The sequence below is a fragment of the Grus americana genome, chromosome Z (genome assembly GCF_028858705.1).
Source record: "Grus americana isolate bGruAme1 chromosome Z, bGruAme1.mat, whole genome shotgun sequence".
NCBI classification, from domain to species: Eukaryota; Metazoa; Chordata; class Aves; order Gruiformes; family Gruidae; genus Grus; species Grus americana.
Window position 1 is genome coordinate 57,387,496 of NC_072891.1, and position 23,460 is coordinate 57,410,955.

The 23,460-nt window shown below is 40.1% G+C and overlaps 1 protein-coding gene across 1 annotated transcript in view; it reads left to right on the top strand.

Moving 5' to 3' along the window:
• CTXN3 (cortexin 3) overlaps positions 1 to 23,460 on the top strand; it is a 131,562-nt gene that overhangs the window by 55,833 nt on the left and 52,269 nt on the right. Inside the window, exons 2-3 of the transcript XR_008574574.1 lie at positions 12,340 to 12,456; positions 14,709 to 14,762. The gene's annotated coding sequence lies outside the window, so the exon portion shown is untranslated. The remainder of the gene's footprint in view (positions 1 to 12,339; positions 12,457 to 14,708; positions 14,763 to 23,460) is intronic.

Here is a 23,460-nt window from a genome sequence, read left to right on the forward strand (position 1 = left end):
ACAAGTTACACTAAAGAAGAGTATTTTTGCTTTCTTGCTTGTGTGTTTTTGAGTGCCTTTCTTGCCAGAAGGGTCCACTTTCTGGTTTGCTAAGTAATAAAAGATAAAAAGCCATCATATAAAAGACAGATAACTAAAGCAGGACAATTCTCTTAAAAACAACAGGCAATCCTGAGGTTTGTACCCTTAACTGATACTTGCTGCTTTCTAAACATTTCTAATATTTATTTTCTAGACTGCTAATAAACACATAAGTGTTATTCCTCAAAAAAATGTTAAAAGAAAGGTCTTTGATAGCATGTCTATTACCTAGGAAAACCTAAAATAATCTGGTTAACCAGTGTTTGTTCATGTTGGGGGGTTGTACTAGGTGATTTTTAAAGGTCCCTTCCAACACAAACAATTCTGAAATTGGGGGGTGGGGGCGGTGGGGTGTTTGATACTACACTGAAATCAGCTTTTTAACCCCTCTGTATTATTCTCCTCTCCATTACTCATCCATACAGCTTGACTCCCTGTTATAGCACTACTCCATAACTTCCTCACATTATTTTGGTATGAATCTAGTACAGGGTGCAGCGTTGTCTCATGAGATATTTCCTAATTAAAAGCAATTTGGTGAAAAAAGTAGTTGGAGCCCTAATCCTGATGGACAGCTTGAGGAGAAAACCAAGGGGAATTTCTCTTTGGGAGTACATTTTACCAAGAAGAAGGAAGCCTGTAATAAACCAAGTCCTAGTCCTGAAATCCTTCTGGGGTTTTATACTTGTAAAACTCTGCCAAATGTACCGTAGAGGTTGTAACTAAAATACATCATGCTATTGTACACAGCTAGTACTGACTGACTTGTAAATTAGTTGATCTGCAGTCTGCTCACTCTTAGTTAACCTTAAAGTTTATGATAATGTCCAGACAATCAAAATAAAAGTTTTGTGTTTTTCTAAAAAATATGTCACTAATAATTCACCACTAGCTGGTACAAGAGAATAAAAAAAAATAAGAGGAATGAGTTCTTACCAAGGTTCTTATCTTCCTTCAGATTGACTAAATACCATGGGTTTCTGTTGTCTACTTTGTCTCCAGCCTCCATCTCTAATGGATCTGAGCAGACTGTTCAAGTTCCAAGAAATTCTATTGCTTTTAAGAGCCTCAGAAAGTACATCCAAGAAGGTTTGTTTCCTTTCGGTATTTGACCACTGTCAAACAGACAAGATTAATGCTAAGAAAAGTAGCAATGGAATCTTCCTTATCTCTGATTTTATCATTAATTTGGACCTGCTTGTGTATGCATCAGACTCCTGAAGACTTAACCAAGGCCTAAGGTAACAGATACAAATCAGTAATATCTACATGTGCGAATGTATCTAATTTGTTAAAGGTTATCAATATGCCCATATACACATATACTATATTTAATACTAATATAAATATATATATTTAGTGGTAAGACTGGTTGTTGCCCCCTGAACTGGAAGACAGGGAAGGGGTGCAGAATGAAGACCCCATAATCCAAGGGGAAATGGTTAGTGACCTGCTACGCCACTCAGACACACAAAAGTCTATGGGGCCAGATAAGATCCATCCAAGGTTACTGAGGGAGCTGGCGGAAGTGCTCACCAAGCCACTTTCCATCATTTATCAGCAGTCCTGGCTAACTGGGAAGGTCCCGGTTGACTGGAGGTTAGCCAATGTGCTGCCCATCTACAAGAAGGGACAGAAGGAGGATCCGGGGAACTACAGCCCTATAAGTCTGACCTCAGTGCCAGGGAAGGTTATGGAGCAGATCATCTTGAGTGCCATCATGTAGCACATACAGGACAACCAGGTGATCGGGCCCAGTCAGCATGTGTTTATGAAAAGGAGGTCTTGCTTGACTAACCTGATCTCCTTCTATGACAAGGTGATCCGCTTAGTGGATGAGGGAAATGCGGTGGATATTGTCTACCTGGACTTTAGTAAAGCCTTTGACACAGTTTCCCACAGCATACTCCTAGAGAAACTGGCTGCTCATGGCTTGGATGGGCGTATGCTTTGCTGGGTAAAAAACTGGCTGGATGGGCTCAAAGAGTTGTGGTGAATGGAGTTAAATCCAGTCGGCCAGTCACAAGTGGTATTCCCCAGGGCTCAGTATTAGGGCCAGTTCTGTTTAATGTCTGTATCAATTGTCTGGACGAGGGGATTGAGTGCACCCTCAGTGCGCTTAGTCTGCAGATGACACCAAGTGGTGTGGGTGTGTGAGTGTTGATTTCCTTGAGGGTAGGAAGGCTCAGCGGAGGGATCTGGTCAGGCTGGATCAATGGGCTGAGGCCAGTTGTATGAGATTCAACAAGGCCAAGTGCTGAGTTCTGCACTTGGGTCACAACAACCCCATGCAGCACTACAGGCTTGGGGAAGAGTGGCTGGAAAGCTGCCCAGCAGAAAAGGACCTGGGCGTGTTGGTCAACAGCCGGTTGAATATGAGCCAGCAGTGTGCCCAGGTGGCCAAGAAGGCCAACAGCATCCTGGGTTGTATCAGAAATAGTGTGGCCAGCAGGAGTAGGGAAGTGACCATCCCCCTGTACTTATCATAGAATCACAGAATCATAGAATGGTTTGGGTTGGAAAGGACCTTAAAGATCACCTAGTTCCAACCCCCCTGCTGCACGCAGGGACACCCTCCACTAGACCATGTTGCCCAAAGCCTCATCCAACCTGGCCTTAAACACGTCCAGGGATGGGGCCTCCACAACCTCTCTGGGCAACCTGTTCCAGTAGCTCACCACTCTAACAGTAAAGAATGTCTTTCTAACATCTCATCTAAATCGACCCTCCTTCAGCTTAAACCCATTACTGCTTGTCCTGTCACTACACTCCCTGATAAACAGTCCCTCACCAGCTTTCCTGTAGGCCCCCTTCAGATACTGGTAAGCCACAATTAGATCTCCCCGGCGCCTTCTTTTCTCCAGGCTGAACAACCCCAACTCTCTCAGCCTGTCCTCATAGGAGAGGTGCTCCAGCCCTCTGATCAGCTTCGTGGCCCTTCTCTGGACTCTTTCCAACAGCTCGATGTCACTTGGCAGTGGTGAGGCCGCACCTCAAATACTGTGTTCAGTTTTGGGCCCCTCAGTACAAGAAGGACATTGAGGTGCTGGAGTGTGTCCAAAGAATAGCAACGAAGCTGATGAAGGGTCTAGAGCACAAGTCTTATGAGGAGCGGCTGAGGGAACTGGGGTTGTTTAGTCTGGAGAAAAGGAGGCTGAGGGGAGACCTTCTCACTCTCTACAACTGCCTGGAAGGAGGTTGTGGTGAGATGAGTGTTGGTCTCTTCTCCCAAGTAACAAACGATAGGATGAGGGCAAATGGCCTCAAGTTGTCACAGGGGAGGTCTATACTGGATATTGGGAAAAATTTCCTCACCGAAAGGGTTGTCAAGCACTGGAACAGGCTGCCAAGGGAAGTAATTGAGCCACCATCCCTGGAGGTATTTCAAAAGACATGTAGATGTGGTGCTTAGGGACATGATTTAAGTGGTGGACTTGGCAGTGCTAGGTTAACAGTTGCACTTGATGATCTTAAGGGTCTTTTCCAACCTAAACGATTCTATGATTCTATGATTATCAGTACGATAACTATAGCCCATGTCTATCTAGTTCTGCTTGTCTACTGTGTCTTTTTCAACACAAGACTGTATCCTTGGGAAAAGTTTCAGTTTATTGCTAACAGAAATTAATACAAGCACAAAGAAAGGGAGAAAACTGCATATTCACTAGTAACTTGAGAACCGCCTGATTTATTAGTTGTTCAATTGATTTTTCCTCTGAATTATGTTGACTCCTCTTTCTGTGTCAGTACAAACAACGACGAAATTCAAGGTCAAGTCCACATTAACATTTGAGTAGAATCACTCCTCCATCCTCTTTTGCTGATCTGAATTCGTGACATAATTTTAGTTTTTAAGAAAATAAAGATAACTGTAACAATGACAAGTTTATCTCCAATTTCAAGCAGACTATCTCTCCCAGACACCAGCGAGTGTAGTTGTCTATCACAGTTCTTTACAGGTGATCATAGATTCCATACAAATATAGACTAAGCAGATTTTTAGTTAAATGCTGAAAGCCTAACACATTGTGCCATATTCCTATCCTGCTGTACTACCCCTGACTAGGGAGATTACTGAGAATACCTTTGACACTTCATTAAATTGTATAATGGCTCCAGAATACTTGATATAAACAAAGATTTATGCTTGGCTGTGGCAGTACCATATTTAGGCCAGTGCCCATTTAGACCGTTTTCCCTCTATTTCTTTGTGAGTTCAGGTCTATAAAAGCAATACGGTATTTCAGCTCATGCATTTCTAGGGGATTATTGTACTTGATGGGTGGTTAAACATCATTTGATGCATGCAATGATTGCCCAAATATGCACTGCCTATTGTGTTTTAGTGTTTAAATAGAACACTGGATCTAATGATGATAAGTTTGTTTGAAGTAAGGAAGTCTTAGCAGCAGTGCTTATATGTGAAAGTGCATAAACATTATTTCCATAGAGCCAAAATTCTGTACAGCCAATTCCTTCTCTACAGCTAGTTCTGTCTGAACACACACTTAAGTTTTGTGTCATACCTAACTGATCATAGGATCACAAAATCATAATTATTAGTGACAGAGCAACCTATTAGGTAAGTCCTGTGGGGACCAGCACAGTATCACTGACATAGTAATCTCTCACAATAAATGTAGTCATATAGCTAATGTAAGTAATTGGAACTTTCTATCTCTCTATCCAGTTAATTCTGCCTGAATGCAGGCTTAAGTTTTTTGTTATACCCAGATGATCAGAGAATCCCCAAATCAGAATTATCAGTGATAGAAAAAGCTATTATGCAAATCTCCCAGGGAGAAGCATGGCATCACTGACACAGTAATCTCTCATGATAAATGCAGTTATACAGCTAATTTTAATAACTGGGACTTTCTTCAAATACATATGTTACTTCTGAGGCCATTTGTATCTGATGTCATTACAAGAGAATTGTTCTGCAGCACGACTTCAGCTTTGTTAGTGAGGAAGGAACACGAACACTGGTACAGCAGCGCTGTATTTGGAGCAGCATATTGGCTTAAAGAGAATGGCAAAGATATAACAAATCAGCTTTTGTTCTTGTTTTTCCAGGCAGGATGTTTGCCTCTGCTAACAAATTACATAACTGATGGCTTTGCTTAGTCTTAAATGTCATGCTCTCCGTGGTGTGAATGGCACACACAGATACGCTTGTGCCTTCAACACACAATATAGTTTGTGTTTCTTTCTGTTTTCCTGTGGATTTTTAGGGTTGGACAAGTAATTTATATCATTTTCTGTCTGAAACTTTTCAAAGAGATGTGTAGGCTGTATCTTCATTGGAAACTAATCATAGGTAAAATGACTGCCAGTTAGGCTGGCGTGTAGGAATTCAACATGCAGCAATAGAACCACACATAAATACAAGCATGTTGGTGTCATGCCCCATGTACACGTTGGCCTGTTCTTGTCTATGATCAGTAGAACAAGCAGCTTATCTCAGGATTTCTAAATCAGTAAATCATTGTATTATTCCACACATTTCTGCAGAAGATGATGGACTAGCTTGCCTGGCAAATCAAGAGATTAAAGAAACAAATGCTCTAGAGCAGAATGGCTCTGCTCTCAACAGCCAAAGGTATCTGAACTCCCACTGTGGACCAGGTCAGTTTCACTGGGAATCACAGGATCAGTGGGGTCTTGCTTCTCTCAGCACACAGGGTTACAACAGGTAGATACAGGAAGGCATGCTGCCTGCCTACAGATGTTTTCCTTCTCTTCATGCTGAAAGGTGCCTGGCTGGCTAAAGCTGACCCTTAGGCTGTATTTTGAATAAGTCTAGACCCTGAAAATCTGGTGTGACCATGTTCTGTTAAATGCTTACAATGGGGATCTGTTCTTCCCTAACCAGTTGTTAACTGACAAGCAGCAATTATCTGATTGTGCCTCTGCCAAATGGCTGCTATTAACAGAGTTGTATCTGCTTGGTCTTTCTGGTACAGACTATGGAAGAGATCTCTGGGTTACAAGGAGAGGCAAGAGAAATCCTTCTCTTGACTGCAGATGTATGACAAACCTTTGCAGGTGTCCACATTGACCAGACTGTCAGGAAAAGGCAGATCTGTATGGTGGCATCTGATCTCTTACTGTTTTCCTTGGCCTTTTCATCACCTCTGTGCATTGCCAGCTGGTTTGCTTGATCCTGTTACCAGTTCCTGCTACTGACACAACACTGTGTAGTTTAGAGTTTCTCTGTGAGAGATTATAGCCCTCATATCAGGCCAGTGCTAAACTTAGATTCTGATACAATCCTCCTTTAGATGTGAAAAAAACCCAGATCAATCACTTTTTTATTGAGGCTGAAATATGTGCTCTGTTTTACTTAATACCAGACAGAAGAGCACAAGCAGCGAAACTGACAGATGGAGATGGGACTGAAAATTATGAAGTTCCATATGAATTTTAGGTCTCTGGTGGCAAGGCAGAGCAGGTCACAGTACAGTAAGAGAGGAGAAATGTGTTTGAGAGCATGTACTTGGAAAAGCTTATGGAAGGGTTTGGAGGAAAATCAGGTATCAAGTTTTGTGACTGTAGTGTCTGCACATTTTTGCAGCGATTATCTTTTGTTATCATTATTCAGGAAAGGTAATTTGAGGTCTGCCTTAGACCTCAGGACATGTTGGCTAGGTTGACACAGATCATTTTAAGGTAAAAGGCTGCAGTAAACACAGAATCATAACAATGTCAATCCATCCTCATAACGCCTGCAAGAATTAAATATCACTTCACTGTGTGCAGTCAGCTGTTGCCTAATCTCAGTATCATGTATGCTACACAACAGCAACTGAAACATGCTAATAGAATAGGGAATTTTAGCAGATAGAATAAGATAGAATGAAACCAAAACACCAGGATTTACATACAGTGCTGAAAAACAACGACGACACCTTAAATGTCCACAAATAATAAGGACCTTAGATTTTTTTGTTGGTCTGAAAGATGACCTAGAGCATAATATCTGATAATGCTTAATAAACGGTGATTTAGCATTCAGATTCAGAACAATATCACTTTTTTATTTGCACTGACCAACTTCCATCACACATGTGTTTTTAAGGTATCACACTCCAGATGTGTTAACGTATACACACATGGCCTAGATATGGACTAAAATGCTCGCCACAGACATGTGAGTAACAGAGTGGAATGACAAAAAAAAAATCTGTCAGACACCTACCTGATCCATACAGATGAGTTTTAGCAAATAAGTCTGACTTCATTTAGTATTTTATCGAAAAAAAAAAAAATGCTGGTCATATAAAAAAAGGTTTATGAATTTTAAGAAACAGGAAGTCTGAATATAGTTTTTCTAGATTAAAAAACTGCCTAATCCACTGAGAAACAATCATACAATCTCACCTAACTTTAGCTGCCTGAAAGGTAGATATTGGAGTTCATATCTATGTAGGCTCCATCTCCAGTCAATGGAAAGATACAGATGAAACCAGAAGTTTGTTCATCTGCTTTCAACGTCTAGGAACTGTCTTTGCTGATTACAAAGAGACAGAATTTGATTTTTAAAGCAGGTAACAACTGCTCATATGGCTCAAGTTAAGTGAGAAGAATCCGGTGCTCAGATTCCAAAACTTGAGTGATAGCAGAAGACAGACAAATACAGTTAGTTTTAATATCTACAGTCAGAATATAGAGGATAAGGAGAGCTAGTATTTTATGACCTGCAAAAAAAATGCATACAATATTTCAGGAAGAGTATTCAGGTTCATACAGTAAGCAGCTACACACTGGAGGAATGTTTCTCCAACCGGCTGATGCAAAGTAAAACATAATATAATGTGTGACAGAGATCGGTACCATTGAATCTTCTTGTATTAGCACTATTAATGCTTTTGAGCACTGGCATCTTTTGGCCTGGTGCAAATTTAAGAGAGAATGTATTTAGTGCCCAAAGTAAGAGTTGGCCTTGTTTCTGTGTGGGTGAATTAGCGCACTTCAGGTAGATCTAACACAGAGATACAGTATGCTTGAGGATATAATGCAAATTTGCCACAGTCACCATTAAAAATACTTTGCCAAATATGTTTTTCATAATGAGAACCTTATAGAGATTTCCATTCATAAAAGATAACATTTAAAACACAGAAGAGACCACCATGGAAGAACATTTAGCAAAGAAGGCTGTGGGAGAGATGAAATGGAAAGTTAACAGGCAGTCAAAAGCCTTTTATTCAATATAAGTAATATATTCTGTAATAAAAAAGCCTTTTATTTGAAAATAATCCTGGTGGAGAAAGATATACAGATCTTATCTTGACTGCATTGATTTCTAGATCCTGACATTTTGGATTCCTGATACAGATATCCACTTTGAGTGATTAAAAGTTTTATTATTCTTCTCAAAGGATAACTCAAAGGCTAGAAGCTACTAAAATTATTTCCACAATGATTCTCTGGCTTGTTCAGACCATAACCAAATCATAGCCAATATTCAGCTATCAATGGAATTAATGGAAACCGTGCCTAGCATGACAGCTTTTGATTAGATTGTTCTCTGTCCTTTTTTACTTTGAAGCATTTCAATCTAAAACCTCAAAAGCAACTTGCTGAGGAAAGAAAGTGAGGAGGAAGGGAAAGAAATGACTTTTTTTCTGTTTTCCTAAATTAGACATAATACCTAAACTAGTTTGACCAACTCTACATACTTCTGTGTCTGGAAATACCTGTTCTAGGCAGGGGTTCAGCCAGTATTTTTAAAATTCTTTTATTAGTTACACTGTCAGCAGCACAGGTAGTAACTAGTGTAACTCAACCCTGGATGAGATTTGTGAATTTTGTATGGTTTAGCTGAGACTTGTATTTGTCACAAAAGTCATCCACCCCCTCCCTGTGGTGTAACATCTCCCAGACTCACCTGGAGCCTTCTCTTTATTGGATTTTGAAGACAGTACAGATCAGATTTTTGTTTGCCAACAAGTGAAGAAAATTATCCAAATTGATTTATGAAATAAAAGGGAACTTAATACATATATGTTCGTCTTTGTTCTTTAATGATTTGGTCCTTCCTCAGTACCTGAGGACATCTACAGACTCATACCACTGTACAGATCACAGGGGCTATAAATATTAAACAGCTTATCTCTAGAATTAAAGGGAAAATGCAACTATGAGAAAGTATACTCAGTCTCTCATTTGTGAGCAACTTAATGTTTCATAAGCTATGAAATGTAATCTTGTTTATTTATTTATTACTTTCAAGGTCAATTATTCCAATTATTCTCAATTCAAAAACTTTTTCAACAGAGATGACATTGATATGTTTGTCTTATTGTAGCTTAAGGAAACATGGAAATTGAATCCAAAATGATGGCCAAGTTTTTGTGACTTCAATTCCAGGAGGCCAATACACTCTTTATGTCATAAACTTTATTAAGTGTTGCTAAATCCTCTTACAGTGAGGGCAGCTTAATTTTCTTAGCTTTTCAATAGCCCTAAACATAGTTCTGCTTGGTTTGTCCCACTAACAGACAAGTCGAAATTCCTGTAGAAGTCCTCTATGAAGATTGTTTTGACCAGGAATATTTGGAAAAAAAAATAAAAAGGAAAGTTTAAAAATTAAATGGATTATTATAACTTACAATTAGATAACACCAAATTGACGTCACCAGTCAATATGCTTAAGGGCAGGGCTGCTACGTAGAGAGACCTAAACAAACTGGAGGACTGGACTGACAGGAACATCAGGAAATTGAGCAACTGCAAAGTCCTGACCTGGGACTGAATAACCCCTTGCAGTGATACAGGCTGGGGACTGTCAGGTTGGGGAGCAGCTCTGATGAAAAGGTCCTGGGGGTCTGGGCAGACAGCAAGCTGAGCATGTGTCCAGCCGTGTTCTGTATGAACAGGATCATGGTTAGTCAATTAATGGAGGAGATTCCTCATCTATTCAGTACTCATTAGACTGCACTGAGATACTGTGTTCCATTCTGGGCCCCCAGTATGGGAAACACATAAACAAACTGCATTAAGTCTGGCCGAGGACCACTGAGATGACTGGGGCTGGGGCACTTGTCCTGTGAATGGAGGCTGAGGAACCAGAGCTGATTCAGCCTGGAGAAGGGCTGGCTCAGGGGACACCTAACAGCAGCCTTTGGTGTGTGTGTGGGGCTACTGGGGAGATGGAGCTGGGCATTTCTTAGTGGGGCATGGTGGGAAGGTGAGGGACAAGAAGGGTGAAGACTAGCTGTAAGAGTGCCCTTCCACTAGAAGGGCAGGCAAGCAGTGGCACAGGCTGCCCAGGGGGATTGTGCAGGCTCCCTCCATCCTCACAGGGTTGCCTACCCCAGCTGGATGAAGACCTGAGCAACCTGGTCTGACCATGGCTATGAGCAGCACAGTGCACCAGATATTTTATTTCTTAAACACATAAATATTCTGAAATAAATAAAATGTCTAAATATACTTTATCATTATATCTCCTTTTTTTTTTAATGTCTTGCAAGCCTTTTAGTAGAATATCCTAATTATAAATCACATATCACCTAGTTTTCCCTGTTGATTATGCTTGATATCCCGCTTCACTTATCTTGAATCATACATGAAAGTAGCTTGGCACTGGCTGTGCAGTCTAAGAAACTCAAGGTTGTGCTCTTGTTTTCTCTTCCCATCTCTCCTCTGATGTGAATTTTTATTAACTGTCCAACCTGCTGCTGTTAGTTAATATGAACTGAAATAATTTTGATCACGCACCCTGTGTAAAAGGAAAATTGCATTCTCTGCAGCTTTTTCTGGTTCATCAGTCAAATCTGAGCCAAAGGAGCACGTTGCCTTTTCTGGCCCTGCTGTGTTCTGTGCCACTGGGCTGCCATTAATCAAACTGGGCTGTCAGAGCAAACTTACAAACTTCAGAGAAACCCAGTCTTGCAGCTGACAACAGCCTGACCACGTGCCTTATTAGGAAGCTGGTAATGGACTATGGGAAACTCTTTATAAAAAGATGAAGAATTTGAAGCAGATACTTCGTGGTCATGCAGGTAGTCATACCACCAGTGGGGACCTAAGCTTCCAAGCCTGAAACTTGCTAGTACAAACCAGTTTTCATTTAATTTTCAGTTTTCATGAAAACATGACATCTGATTTCTGCATGCTGCTCAGGGAAACAGGAAAATATTGCAGCATCTATCTTAGAGCAAAAGCAGCAAGCGAAATCAGCAACACATCCCAGGATGTGAGCTGCAACTGTGCAAAGCTCCCAAAGGAGAAAATAGCTCCTTGCAAATAGTGGAAATTTTTTAAAAAGCCAAATGAGCATGTGCAAGACCTCTTTCAAACCTCCCTCTCCACCAGACGGTGTGGAGGGCTCTTCCCCCACCTTGAGGGCACAGGCAGGGTGCAAGGCTGTGTGTGGCTGTGTGAAAGCTGCTGCTGGTGCTGGCATGCTTGCCCTAGGCTCAGGCCTCCCGCAGGAGGCCCAGCTCGCCTGTGCCTGAAATGTGGGATGAGGCCCTGCTCAACAGGAGGCCAGCAAACCAGGGCAGTCTTGTGAATGTCACAAAGATGTTCTGACAGATTTGCCAGGCAGCTGATGCTAAAGGCAGCTTGAGTCGCTGTAGCACTCAAAGAGACAGACATCTTAGTGCACAGGCATGCCTTCCTTCCCACAGCCACTCGCTCATCAGCGCTGGGAGCCACCACCACCTGCCATGGCCGTGCGGTCAGCAGGTGAGGCCTTGGGATATTTGCCCCTACTTGGCACCTCCCTCACTTCAGCATTGCTACCGCTCCCTTGGTGCTGCAATTTCCACAAGAGTTACATATCTGTTTTATTTTATATTGTTTGTTTGCCATTTATTGCGTGCAGCCTGTTGTGTTCCTATCCAAGGGTGCAGCTTGGCAGCAGAGGAGGCCACGGGCTTGGCTTGTCCTTGCTGGGAAGGACGGGAGGCTCCTGACAGAGCAGGGGGCTGAGCACTCCCTGGGGGAACCTTGTGGTGGCAGCTGGGAGACTAGTGTGAAGAAATGACCAGGTGAGGAGTGAGCCCTCAGGGACAGCTAAGCTTGCCAACCCATGGGAAAGAGGAGAAGCATGTAGGCAGCCAAGTACCTCAGAGGGGAGAGGAGACGGCCATGGCCACCTGACTGTGACAGCACTGAACCTGCAACAACCCAGCCAGCCTCTGAGCTGCTGGGCTGCAACCAGCCAGAAGAACATGGCCTGGAAGGCATGGTGAGAGAATCCGTTTACAGTCGTTTTACTTCTGTTTCCTCTCTGTTTGACAGCCTGTGTCGGTGGGGAATGCTCGGCTTACAGGTGAGATGGGGCACTCCAGCGTGAGGCAATGCCCTGGCACCCTCCTCCTCAGTTTGGCCTTGACAGCAAACAAGCTTCATCCAAAGGTATGAAAGGCGAAACAAAAAGCCAATGTCCTCTAACACTCAATACATCCACCATTAATCAGACACAGCAGGAGGTGTATCTCCAGCAGGTTATGTGTACAGCATGTTTTCATTCAAATAAAGAAGCCTATACTTAGGAATTGTGTGGAGCCGCCTTCCCACGATACATGGTGAAAATTTGCATGAATACCCAATACTAAATTTACAAAGTTTCATGTATTTGTGTGAGGATGTGTGAGGAGAAGCAGCTTGCTGGTCTCCAACAGCAGAAGCTCTAACCAAAATCTCTAAGGGGGATGATGTGATTAAAAATTAACAAACACAAATCCAAGTCTAAGGTTAAACTTAAAAAGTAGCATATGCGTATCCTAAAATAGCAGGCTTAACCATGGGAGAAATTACAGTTGTTTGCAGTGGTTTCATTCAGGAGCGAATCCACAGATAGCAGAGCACCAGAAACAGATCCTTCTGCAGCTGCACAAACCCTCAATCCTGTGGATGAACAGAGGGATCTGTGCTTATATCTCAGCTGACAGCATGCTTGGTGAGATAATGGAGAGCTGCTTTTACAAACCACTAATTCTAGGCAAAAACAATTGCTGCCATATTTAACTTCAAATAGATGCCTAGTGACAGTCTGTGTAGGTGCAAGCAATTAGCATATTCTCTGCACGGTGTGAATTGCTCCTGTCACCAATGGCTGTAAAACTGAGTGTGAAGGACAGCTTACTTGAAAATCAGGTTTTTATGGGATGCATAATATAATTCAAGGGGGGAGGAATCAACTTAAATGTTTAGCAGTTCAAATAAACCTTATTTTTTTAATTTAGGTTTATGTGGGGAAAGATGGTGCCTATTACTGTAGAATCATAGAATGGTTTGGGTTGGAAGGGACCTTAAAGATCATCTAGTTCCAACCCCAAATATATTAGTTCTCTGTGCAGAACAGCATCATTTCCAGTTTGGATTAATGGGAAGTGATTTCAACGGATTTTAAAAGAAAATAAGTATCCTGAATGCAGTTCTCCATTTTTTTCCTCTCCTTTTAAAAAATGCTTTGCAGAAAATTAAAATATCAGTTATATTTTTAGCCTGACAGTTCTAATAAGACAGAGCTATAAGACCAAGAGTCACAAAGAGCATTTGGAAATAGCTACTGTTAAAGCAGAATTTTTGAAACCGTAATATATGCCAGAAACTAGGTATGTTCCACGATAACTTAAAAGAACCAAGATCCCAAGTTTTAAAAACCTCAAGAACTGTGAACTAACCTCATCTATGGTAGCTAAAGTAAAATAAAGAGATTTGTGCCAAATTCTTTTTGCCTAAGTTACATGTAGTCATTTAAGGACAGTATTTCGAAAACTAATTATTTGTCTTCCTTGAGACTAGCTATGTGATATTTCCTGCAGAACATTTGCACAACGAATCTAAAGATCCACTATTAACTGGAAAATGATCTGACATTGATCCAATGCATGCAGGTTTTTCACTCAGGAAAATTCTTTTAAAATGTTAAAAAGTAATATTTCATAGCTGCAGATGCAACTATTTGCTCAAGTTCCAAGGAAGACTAAATTAAACACTTGGAAAAAAAAATCAAAAAACAAAACCAAACCAAAAGAAGCCATGCTTTTAAGCAGAGCTCACAACCTGGGAAAAATCAGCAGGCCACATTTGAGAACAAATTAATTTATCCTTAGCTAATTACCCCGTAATTCAGCTGAGCTGCCAGCACCACTAACAGTCAAGACATATCACAATGGATTGTTCTGTCTGTTTGATAAACTCATTCACTGAGCATGTTGATTTCTGGCTGTGCATGTACAATAAAATCTAGCCAGTCAATAGTGCTACTACTCATCTCATTCAGGTCATTTTCTGCCTTTTTGTTACGGCTTATTATGTGCAACCTACTTTTTGCATCATTCTTTCTAGTTTGAGGAGTCTGGCAGTCAACCAGCGTGTTCTAGTTCTTGCTCTGCTGCTTATTATTTGTATAGTTTTAGCAGCTCTGACTTCTATTTGCCCATCTGTAAAATTGGAAGAGTATTTAAAAGTCTTTGGAGATCTTTTAAATTATAAAGTAGTTCTCACAGTGTTACCTACATACAGTGCAAGGGGACATAAAACTATAACCTTCAAGAAGTACACTGTGTTCATTTAATTGTAATGTGCTGTGGCAAGCATAAAGTTTAATTTTGATCTGAAATATCTACAGACATAAAAGTCAGTACCTTTTGTCTTTTCAGTTTACAAAGAGATTAAAAGAATCGAAAATTTAATGGACAGAGTTTGAAGATCGTGTAAGTTTCCTTTTTATTTAAAATTACCTAATAATGTACATATAAATATGAAAAATATTGAAGTCATTGAAGCTACTATAACTAGAGTAGGCCTTTTTTGACATAACTATGAATAAATCACACACTTGCTAAAACTACTGCTTTCTACAGAATCAGAGTCCGTTTTCATTTATATCAACCAGTCATTACTGCTGACATTAATGAGAACCAAATCAGGCCATTTGTACTGAAAACTTAACAGTATGCTGAATGCTAGTTGAAATATGGAGACAGCTTGCTTTGAATCGAGGTACACAATTAAGTTTAACTGGGATATTATTTCCTAAAAAGCCAGTCCTTAGATTCAGAGCAGCATAAAGCCTTTTCAGTTTAATTTCTGGTTTTGTTAACCAATAAGGTAAAAATTAAAAACTATTTCTTTAAAACCTGAGATAAATTATATCTTGCTACCTGCAGAATAAGAATGGACAGTGTACTCTCTTTTTAGGGGTGTAATACAACTAGAAAGTAAACATACTTCTCACTGTGAGCAAACAAAGAAGTACTGTTCATTAGATTACAGCAAAAAGGAAACTTTAGAGAACTGGCTTAATCATGGCAGTTGGACAGTCTGAGAAGAGGCATAGGAGCATGACTTCCATTAACTAATGTCATGACTAGGACTACACATACAAAAAACACATGCAAACACATGCACATGAGAGAGAGTTTGAGAGAGATGTTCATTTACTACAGCAAACTTGGGCTGTATAGTGGGAGATGGAAAAATTTTCCATGTCATTAAAAGGACTTCAGCGGTTACAAAAGAATTTACTCCACCACTTCCTCCTTTCTTCATTATCTTTTTTTTTTTAACAAAACTTTCTAATAGATAAAAATATTGTACAACATGGGATTGGAAGAGATCTTGAGAGATATTATGTTATTGTCATTAAGATCCTGGCCTATCTTCACCTCTTGGTTTTCAGCAAATGCAAGTTTAATGTGTCATGAGGACATGCAATATTAAATCTGACAGTGCAGGCTTTCAAACATGTCCTATTGGAAAACTGTAATACCATAGGTTTCACAGATTATATATTTCTCCAAAACTGGCATTAGAAATTGGGAAAATAGTAATTATGTATTCAACTGACTGCATTCCCTGGAATACGACATTGAAAGAAAACCAGCTAGCTACCGTGAGGTGAAGCCTGCTCAGGCAGCATCAGTTTAAGCCTGGAGGAATGCCATGGAAATCAGTCTAATAACTTGAGAGTCATATGGTGTAGAAAAGAGGAGAATTTTGTATGTGAAGTCCTTTTTTTGGCTTTTCTTCAGGAACACTTATTTATAGCCCCATTTTCATCCAGCAATCCTGGGTATCATTTTCATCACCAATACCACTCAGTAGACATCTTTGTCCTGAGCAACCCAGCATTGTCTCCAAAGCTGAAAACAAGAAGAAATGTATAGACAAAATACCTTAGATTTTCTGTAATCTTATTTTCAAATATTCTGGGGACTTGGCAGTTCAGGAAGAAAAAAAAAAAAACTAACCGCAAAACCCCCATAAAACCCCCACAAAACCAAACCTTGTCTTCCTTTGCCTGTAAGTACAGCAAAATCCTCAGGAAATAAAGTGTCTTTTCATAACTATGTTAAGTTAAAAAAAAAAAAAAAGACCAAAGGCCAAGAAGCAGATACATCATATAGGCTATAGAGTGAAATCCTTCCTCACCAGATCACCAAGAAATACTGGAAATTACCAAACAAGGAAGATGATGTACAATAAAACGGTGACAAGAATCATACTATGTGCTGTTACTCCTTTTCAGTCTGAAAACAACCTTAACTGCCGCCATCTGAAAGAGCAAGCCCCTGAGTGTTGCATGTTTCTGAAACTACAGGCTGAGGCTATTTGACTTCCTTACATCATTGCAATTTTACAACCATTTTCATTGCTTGGTCTATGAATGTTTTGCATGTGTATCCTTGCTTTGTACAGAGGAAATTTTACACGCAAAACCTCAGTGACAGGAGGATTTAGGTTGCCAAACTAGCAGGGCCAACTCCACCTTTAGAGGATGACCTCCCTAGTTACATCCAAGCATATTCTCCCAACAAGAAAAAAGTCAGACTTGTGCACTTTGTCCTCCCTGTCAGCATTTGTATTGTGTTTCTCTTAAGTACAGTTGTTCTGTAGTTTACACAGCCACATGACCTGTGTAATTCAGTGTAATTTTCAGCTTCCCCACCGACAAAATATACACCAGAAAGAGGCTGGATTTTTAAAATAGTCTTAACACAAATTTACTTTCCTTGAAACATTGCTTATTCTGGAAATTTTAATTGCTCTGTAGCTGGTCTAATGATAAGCACTTATGTTTTTATCCTATTTTCCTACTTTGACAGCATTTGTTACATAAATGACTTAAAATTAATGAACTGCCCAAATCTTAACAGATGGATTCTCATTCAGACTTTCTTTGTGCTGTTTTTGATTTACTACACTATCTTCAAACAATCATTAGGCAGTTTTGTATGACAGGTTCCAAAGCACTAGCACCTTTTTCTTTTGTTCCATATGTTATAGTAGTTGTTCATATGGGAAATAAAGAAAAAAATCTTAACTGTCATTCATTCCTGTCATATCCTTATTTGCATTTCCTGCCACAATCTGGAATCAGTGATTAAATGCTTCCATTAGACAATACTTAACCTGGCCAATACTTGATATGGTCAAGTATTCCATCTCTAATATGTAGTAGAATATCTGGTTATAGATATACAGTTGTTAAGAATAATGTAGTTTTGTGTTTTGACTTTTTAATCTATATAAATGTGAAAAAGTATGTTCTAAATTAAATTCTTCAGTGGCAGAAAACCGAAATTATGAAGCAGTGCAATGGGGAATAAACATGATGAGTTAGAGATCTACATGCAGTTGCAGGGCTATGATCTTGGGATTGTGGAGATGTGGTGGGATGGCTCCCATGACTGGAGTATTGCAATGGAGGGATACAGGCTCTTTAGGAGGGACAGGAAGTGGAGAGATCTGCTTCTAGATTCCTCTAGAGTCCTGTGGGATAAGGCTCTAGAGGGAAGAAGAGCCCAAGAAAGCTGGTTAATATTCAAGGATCATCTCCTCCAAGCTCAAGAGAGCTCCATCCTAACAAATAAGAAGTCAGACAAAAATGCCAGGAGTCCTGTGTGGATGAGCAAGTAGCTCCTGGCCAAAGTCAAACTCAAAAAGAGGAAGTCATGCTTGACCAACTTGATAAACTTATATGATGAAGTGACTGGCCTGGTAAATGAGGGGAGAGGACTTCATTAAAGCCTTTAACACTGTCCCCTATAAGATCCCCATAGACAAGCTGCTGATGTACAGGCTGGATGAGCAGCCGGTGAGGTGGATGGAAAGCTGGCTGAATGGCTGGGCCTAGAGGGTAGTGATCAGCAGCGCAAAGTCTAGTTGGAGGCCAGTGACTAGCACTGTACTCCAGGGGCCAGTACTGAGTCCAGACCAGCATCTTCATTAATGAGCTGGACGATGGGACAGAGTGTACCCTCAGCAAGTTTGCAAAACTGGGAGGAGTGGCTGATACACCAGAGGGTCATGCTGCCATCCAGAAGAACCTTGACAGGCTGGAGAAATGAGCCAGTAGCTCAACAATGAGTAGTGCAATGTTCTGCACCTGGGAAAGAGCAACTCCATGTATCAATACATGCTGGAGGCACCCGGCTGGAAAGTGGCTTGGCAGAAAAGGGTCTGGAGCCCTGGTGGACGCCAGGATGAACATGAGCCAGTGGTGTGCCCCTCCTGCAAAGAAGAATGGTATCCTCAGCTGTATTAGAGAAAGTATTGCTAGCAGGTCGAGGGAGGGGATCCTTCTCCTTTATTCAGCTTTGATGAGGCTGCACCTGGAGTGCTGTTCTGGGCTCCCCAGTACAAGAGAGACATGGACATATTGGAGAGAGTCCAACAAAGGGTCACAAGGATAATTAAGACACTGGAGCATGTCTCCTCTGAGGAAAGGCTGAGTGAGCTGAGGCAGTTTAGCCTGGAGAAGAGAAGGCTTGGGGGATTCTTACTAATGTATAGAAATACCTGAAGGGAGGGTGCAAAGAAGGCAGAGCCAGGTTCATTCCAGTGGTGCCCAGTGACAGGACCAGAGGCAATGGGCACGAGGTGAATCACAGGAGGTTCCATATTAACATCAGGAAACACTTTTTAACTGTGAGGGTGACCGAGGACTGGAGTAGATTCAGGGAAGTTGTGAGGTCTCCATCCTTAGAGATGTTCAATAACCATCTAGACACTGTTCTGGGCAAGTGGCTCTAGGCGGCCTTGCTGGAGCAGGGAGGTTGGAAAATGAGACCTTCAGAGGTCCCTTCCAACCTCAACAATTCTGTGATTCTGTGGTACTTAACCAATACAATTCCTTAACTGCTTTTAATGAGCAGTTAAAAAATTCTCTGTATTACAGACTGCACACTGACTGTGGCTTGACAGCAGAAGAATGACCATCAGATTTAGTATTTTGGGTAGTAAAGAGAATCTCCTAGTTGTACCCACCTACACTACACATCAGTTTGGTTCACAAGTGGCTCTGGTATGCACAAACTCCAGATTCTTTTCAGAGGGACCTAAACTGTAAGCTGTGTTCAAGATGCACCCCAGCCCTTAAATGGGACATACAGATTCAAAGCAACAGCTGTGGAACTCTGTGCAGCTCTGGGATGTATGTACAATGTGAATGTTAAGTACATAAGAATGTTAAGAGGCAGAGTAAATTTAGTCTAAAGTAAAAATCCCAAACTCCATCACGTGTTGATGTCGGTGGTCTTAGCAACACCACTTTTGAGTTAGTTTGACTCCTGTTGCACCAAATTTCTTGCTAACTTAGACATAGCAGAAATATCAATAATTATGGCTAGTCTCTCCAGCGTTATGGTAATATCACTCTTAAAAAAATACATCAGAATCGTAACTGGGATTAAAAGTGACGGGTTTGCCCCAAATTATGGTGAGAGTCTTTTGTGACATTTCAGAACACATTGTGCAAAGTTCTTGCCTTTATGTTGCTGGAGGCTAGCACTGGCTGTTTTGATATTTTCTTAAGAGCAGAATAGCATTGTTTCATGGCATTACGGGACAATAATAGCATTAGTTAGCCTCTGGAACCATCATCCATTCTGTTGACATTATCTTTTGGCTATCTATAATGGATTTAAAAATCAAACAGGAGTGTTATATAACATGCACTTTATAACATTACTGTCTTGTTATTAAAGATCTCAGCTGACTTCGTATGTGTAAGCAATTACTTTATAGCTGCTCTAGAGAGAGCTCTCAGATGAAGCTTTCATCAGATCCTCAGGGGCTATGTCTATGTCTTCATTGCTGCATTAATTCAGCTGATCTGCCGCTGAGCTTGGACATTTGTGGTCTGCCACATTGCAAAGCTGTATGGAAGTTGCTGTATCCTCAATGGTATTGTCATCACTCTGTTAGGACAAAAAATGGCTGTTAGGACAAAAAATGAACTGGGTTCATCTAGCCCAGTGTCCTACGTTCAGTAGTCACAAGCAGAGATATTTGGGAAAAGTATAACAGCATACTGTAGCCATACTTCTTCAATATTTCCCAGCTACCAGTAATAGCCAGTTCAGGTGTAATTTAAGATATGCACCATAAAAGTTGGTATCTTTTCATTTCATAGTCCTTGAGAGATACTTCCTGTCAATTTGTCTAATCTTTTAGACTCATTTTTTTTGAGGGAAGGGAGGTGCACAACATCCTGTAGCAATGAGTTCCACAGCTTAACTGCATGCTGTGTAAGAAAGCCACCTACTTCTTTTTGACTAAGTACTTCATAATTGCATTTAATGCACATTCACTCTTGTACTAGGAAAGACAGTAAACAGTCATCTTCTATTTGCTTTTTCTGTTTAATGCATGGCTTTATAGTCCTTAATTATATCCCTGCCTAGTAATTTGTTTTCCAAGCTGAGATATCTATACAGGAAAACTATTCCATATCTTTGGCCATTCTTTTGCCCATTTCTCCATAATCTTTGGTTCTACTATATCCTTTTAAGATGAGTAACATCTTAAAAATCATAAGAAATGCACACAATATTCAAACCTTAGGTACTGTTACACTGCATTATGTATTGTAAAACAGTGAGATTTTCTGTTCTGTTCCCTGTTTTGTTTTTCTATTATCAAGAACTGATGTAATGTTTTCACAGAACTAGATAAACGATCATCAACTTAAAATCCCAATCCTGATTGTTATTAATCAACTTGCAGTCATTCACTGTACATTTAAATTTAGGATTTCTTTTTTTCCTGTGCCTCACTTTGCTTTTATCTACACTGCATTTCCTCTGCTATTTTATTGTCCAGTCACCCTTTTCCTTCTCTACTTATTTATAGCTTATTTTTACTGTCCTGAATAACTGTAGTTTAAAGAGAAAACTTTGTCACCTCAGTTTGTCACTGTTTTTCTCAAATAATTTATTAGCATGCTGAATGGTCTGTCCTATGTCATTAGGACATATTCCTTTTCTTCATAGGAGTATGAGCTATCTGTAACTCTTCACTTTATTGTTTGATATTTCTCTGTTGTCTGAGCTCTCAGCAGGGGAAGGTACTGGAAGTCTGTCAGCACCGAGCGATTTACACAGCAAAGTCATTGCAAATTGAGTGGTTACTAAACCTAGTGAAAGTTGCACCTGGTCCCAAACGGACATTTCTTCTTAGTTTACATACTCCTTGTAATGCCCCTGAATTGTAAAGGAAGATTTACAAGAGCTGAAGGCCTTATCTAGCCACCATAATCTGTCATACTATCAGCATAATGACTCTAGGAATCAGTTCTGCCTATAAAAGACTGGCATGCTTCAAACAGTCTCAAGTGTCAAAGTGTTTGGTACAAAACACACTTTGAAGTTTAATCATGACCATAAATACTTATTGCTTTCCTTACTGTATGTGTGTTCAAAGATCATGTATTGTGTATGCAGTGCAATGGCACTATATGAAAGGACTGGGACACTTTTTTCCCCACATTTTTCTCTTGTCTATATCCTGCAAAGATTTCCTTCCTTAATAGGATATACTGATTTATTTTTGACTGCCATAGCCTTTAAAAGTAGAAACCTACTTTGTCATCTAGAGGCCTTAGTGATCCTGGAAATGAAAAACATAACAGAAGACTACGGTAGATGGGGAGGACAGGAGAATCAGGGAAGAAGTGGTCATTATACAATAATTAATTAAATACTTCAAAAAATTTTAAAACTTTTAAGTAGTCCAAATAAATTGTAATCACATAAATAATTAATGTTTAGAACATTGAATAATTATTTTTAAAGTTTTCTTTCAAATTTGCATTGGACTAACTCTGTAAATAATGATTTAAACTCAACACGAGAACTGCAAAAAGCTGTTTTCTCTCATACAACCTGATGTAACCTCTTACAAATTAGGATTCTTTAGAGGTCATGTATACAGTGGAATTACATTTTCAACTAAGTATTCAAATTCTTTTTACCATTTATTCCTCTCTGGTGTAGTAAATAACTGGGTGATTTCTAAAACATACAAGCAGAAGAAAAAGCTTTTAGTAAGCCTAAAGAGCAGAAAGTAGATACCTATTCACAGCACTATGTACTTGCCTATCTTTACAAAGAAGAGACCTTCTACAGAGTTCAAATTTGCAAGGTGGGAAGACAGGATGCTTACAGACCAGTAAGGTGTCTATAAACCTTTATATACACTGTAAAGGGTATGTAAACTAGCACATGAAGATAGAGAGGGGCTCAAGTTGCTTTCATTTCAGCAACATATTGATTTGTCCAGTCATGTTATAACCTTTACAAGGTATGTCTTCTCTCACCTGTATTTGGCAATGCCTAGGTGGAAAACTAGAAATACTTCAAACTTAGTTTTCCCTCCTTCAAAAAGGAATCATTTCTATCATATAGAAACTCCTAAATGAAAAGCATCAAAGTCTGGATGGCAGGGCTTTTTAATATAAACTATAAAGGTCATCTCTGTTGTCCTCCTGAGAGGCAGGTAGCTACCTCCTTTCATTTCCATGGGGTATTCATCCAGAAGATAAATGAAAGTATGCTGTTTTGAGATATAAAGGTAAGACATTTTTCACAGCATTTCTCACTTCAGAGAGAGAAAGATGTTCTGAGTGAGAAGCATGACATTTTGATATGCTTGTAGATTGTACCTGCATGGTCTTTTGTCACATCTAAAATTTCTTTGAGGTCTTGAGGGCAAATTCCTCTTCTGTCTTACATGGAAATGAGCTTCATATTTTTCACTGAATGTTCAATAAGGAGAACTGTACTAGGATTCCCAGAGTTGTGCGGGTCTGGAGCACAAATGACTGGATTTAAATAAGAATGGTATCAAAACTGTCTTCTGAAAAATACCCTAAATGGGTTCTCTGTGTAGCTATTGCTCTCATGCTACACTGCAATGCCTTTTTGGCTGAACTATCATTGTGTGCCACAATACGTTATAGGAGAGACAGGTCAGGAATACTACCCATAAAAAAACCAATAGGAAAATACAGAATTTGAACTACTTTTTGCCGGAAGCACTGTAGAAGCTCATGCAGAGACAGAATAATGTGAATCTGAAACAAAGCATCTAAACTCCCAGATTAGCAAATATGACTTTATTATTGGT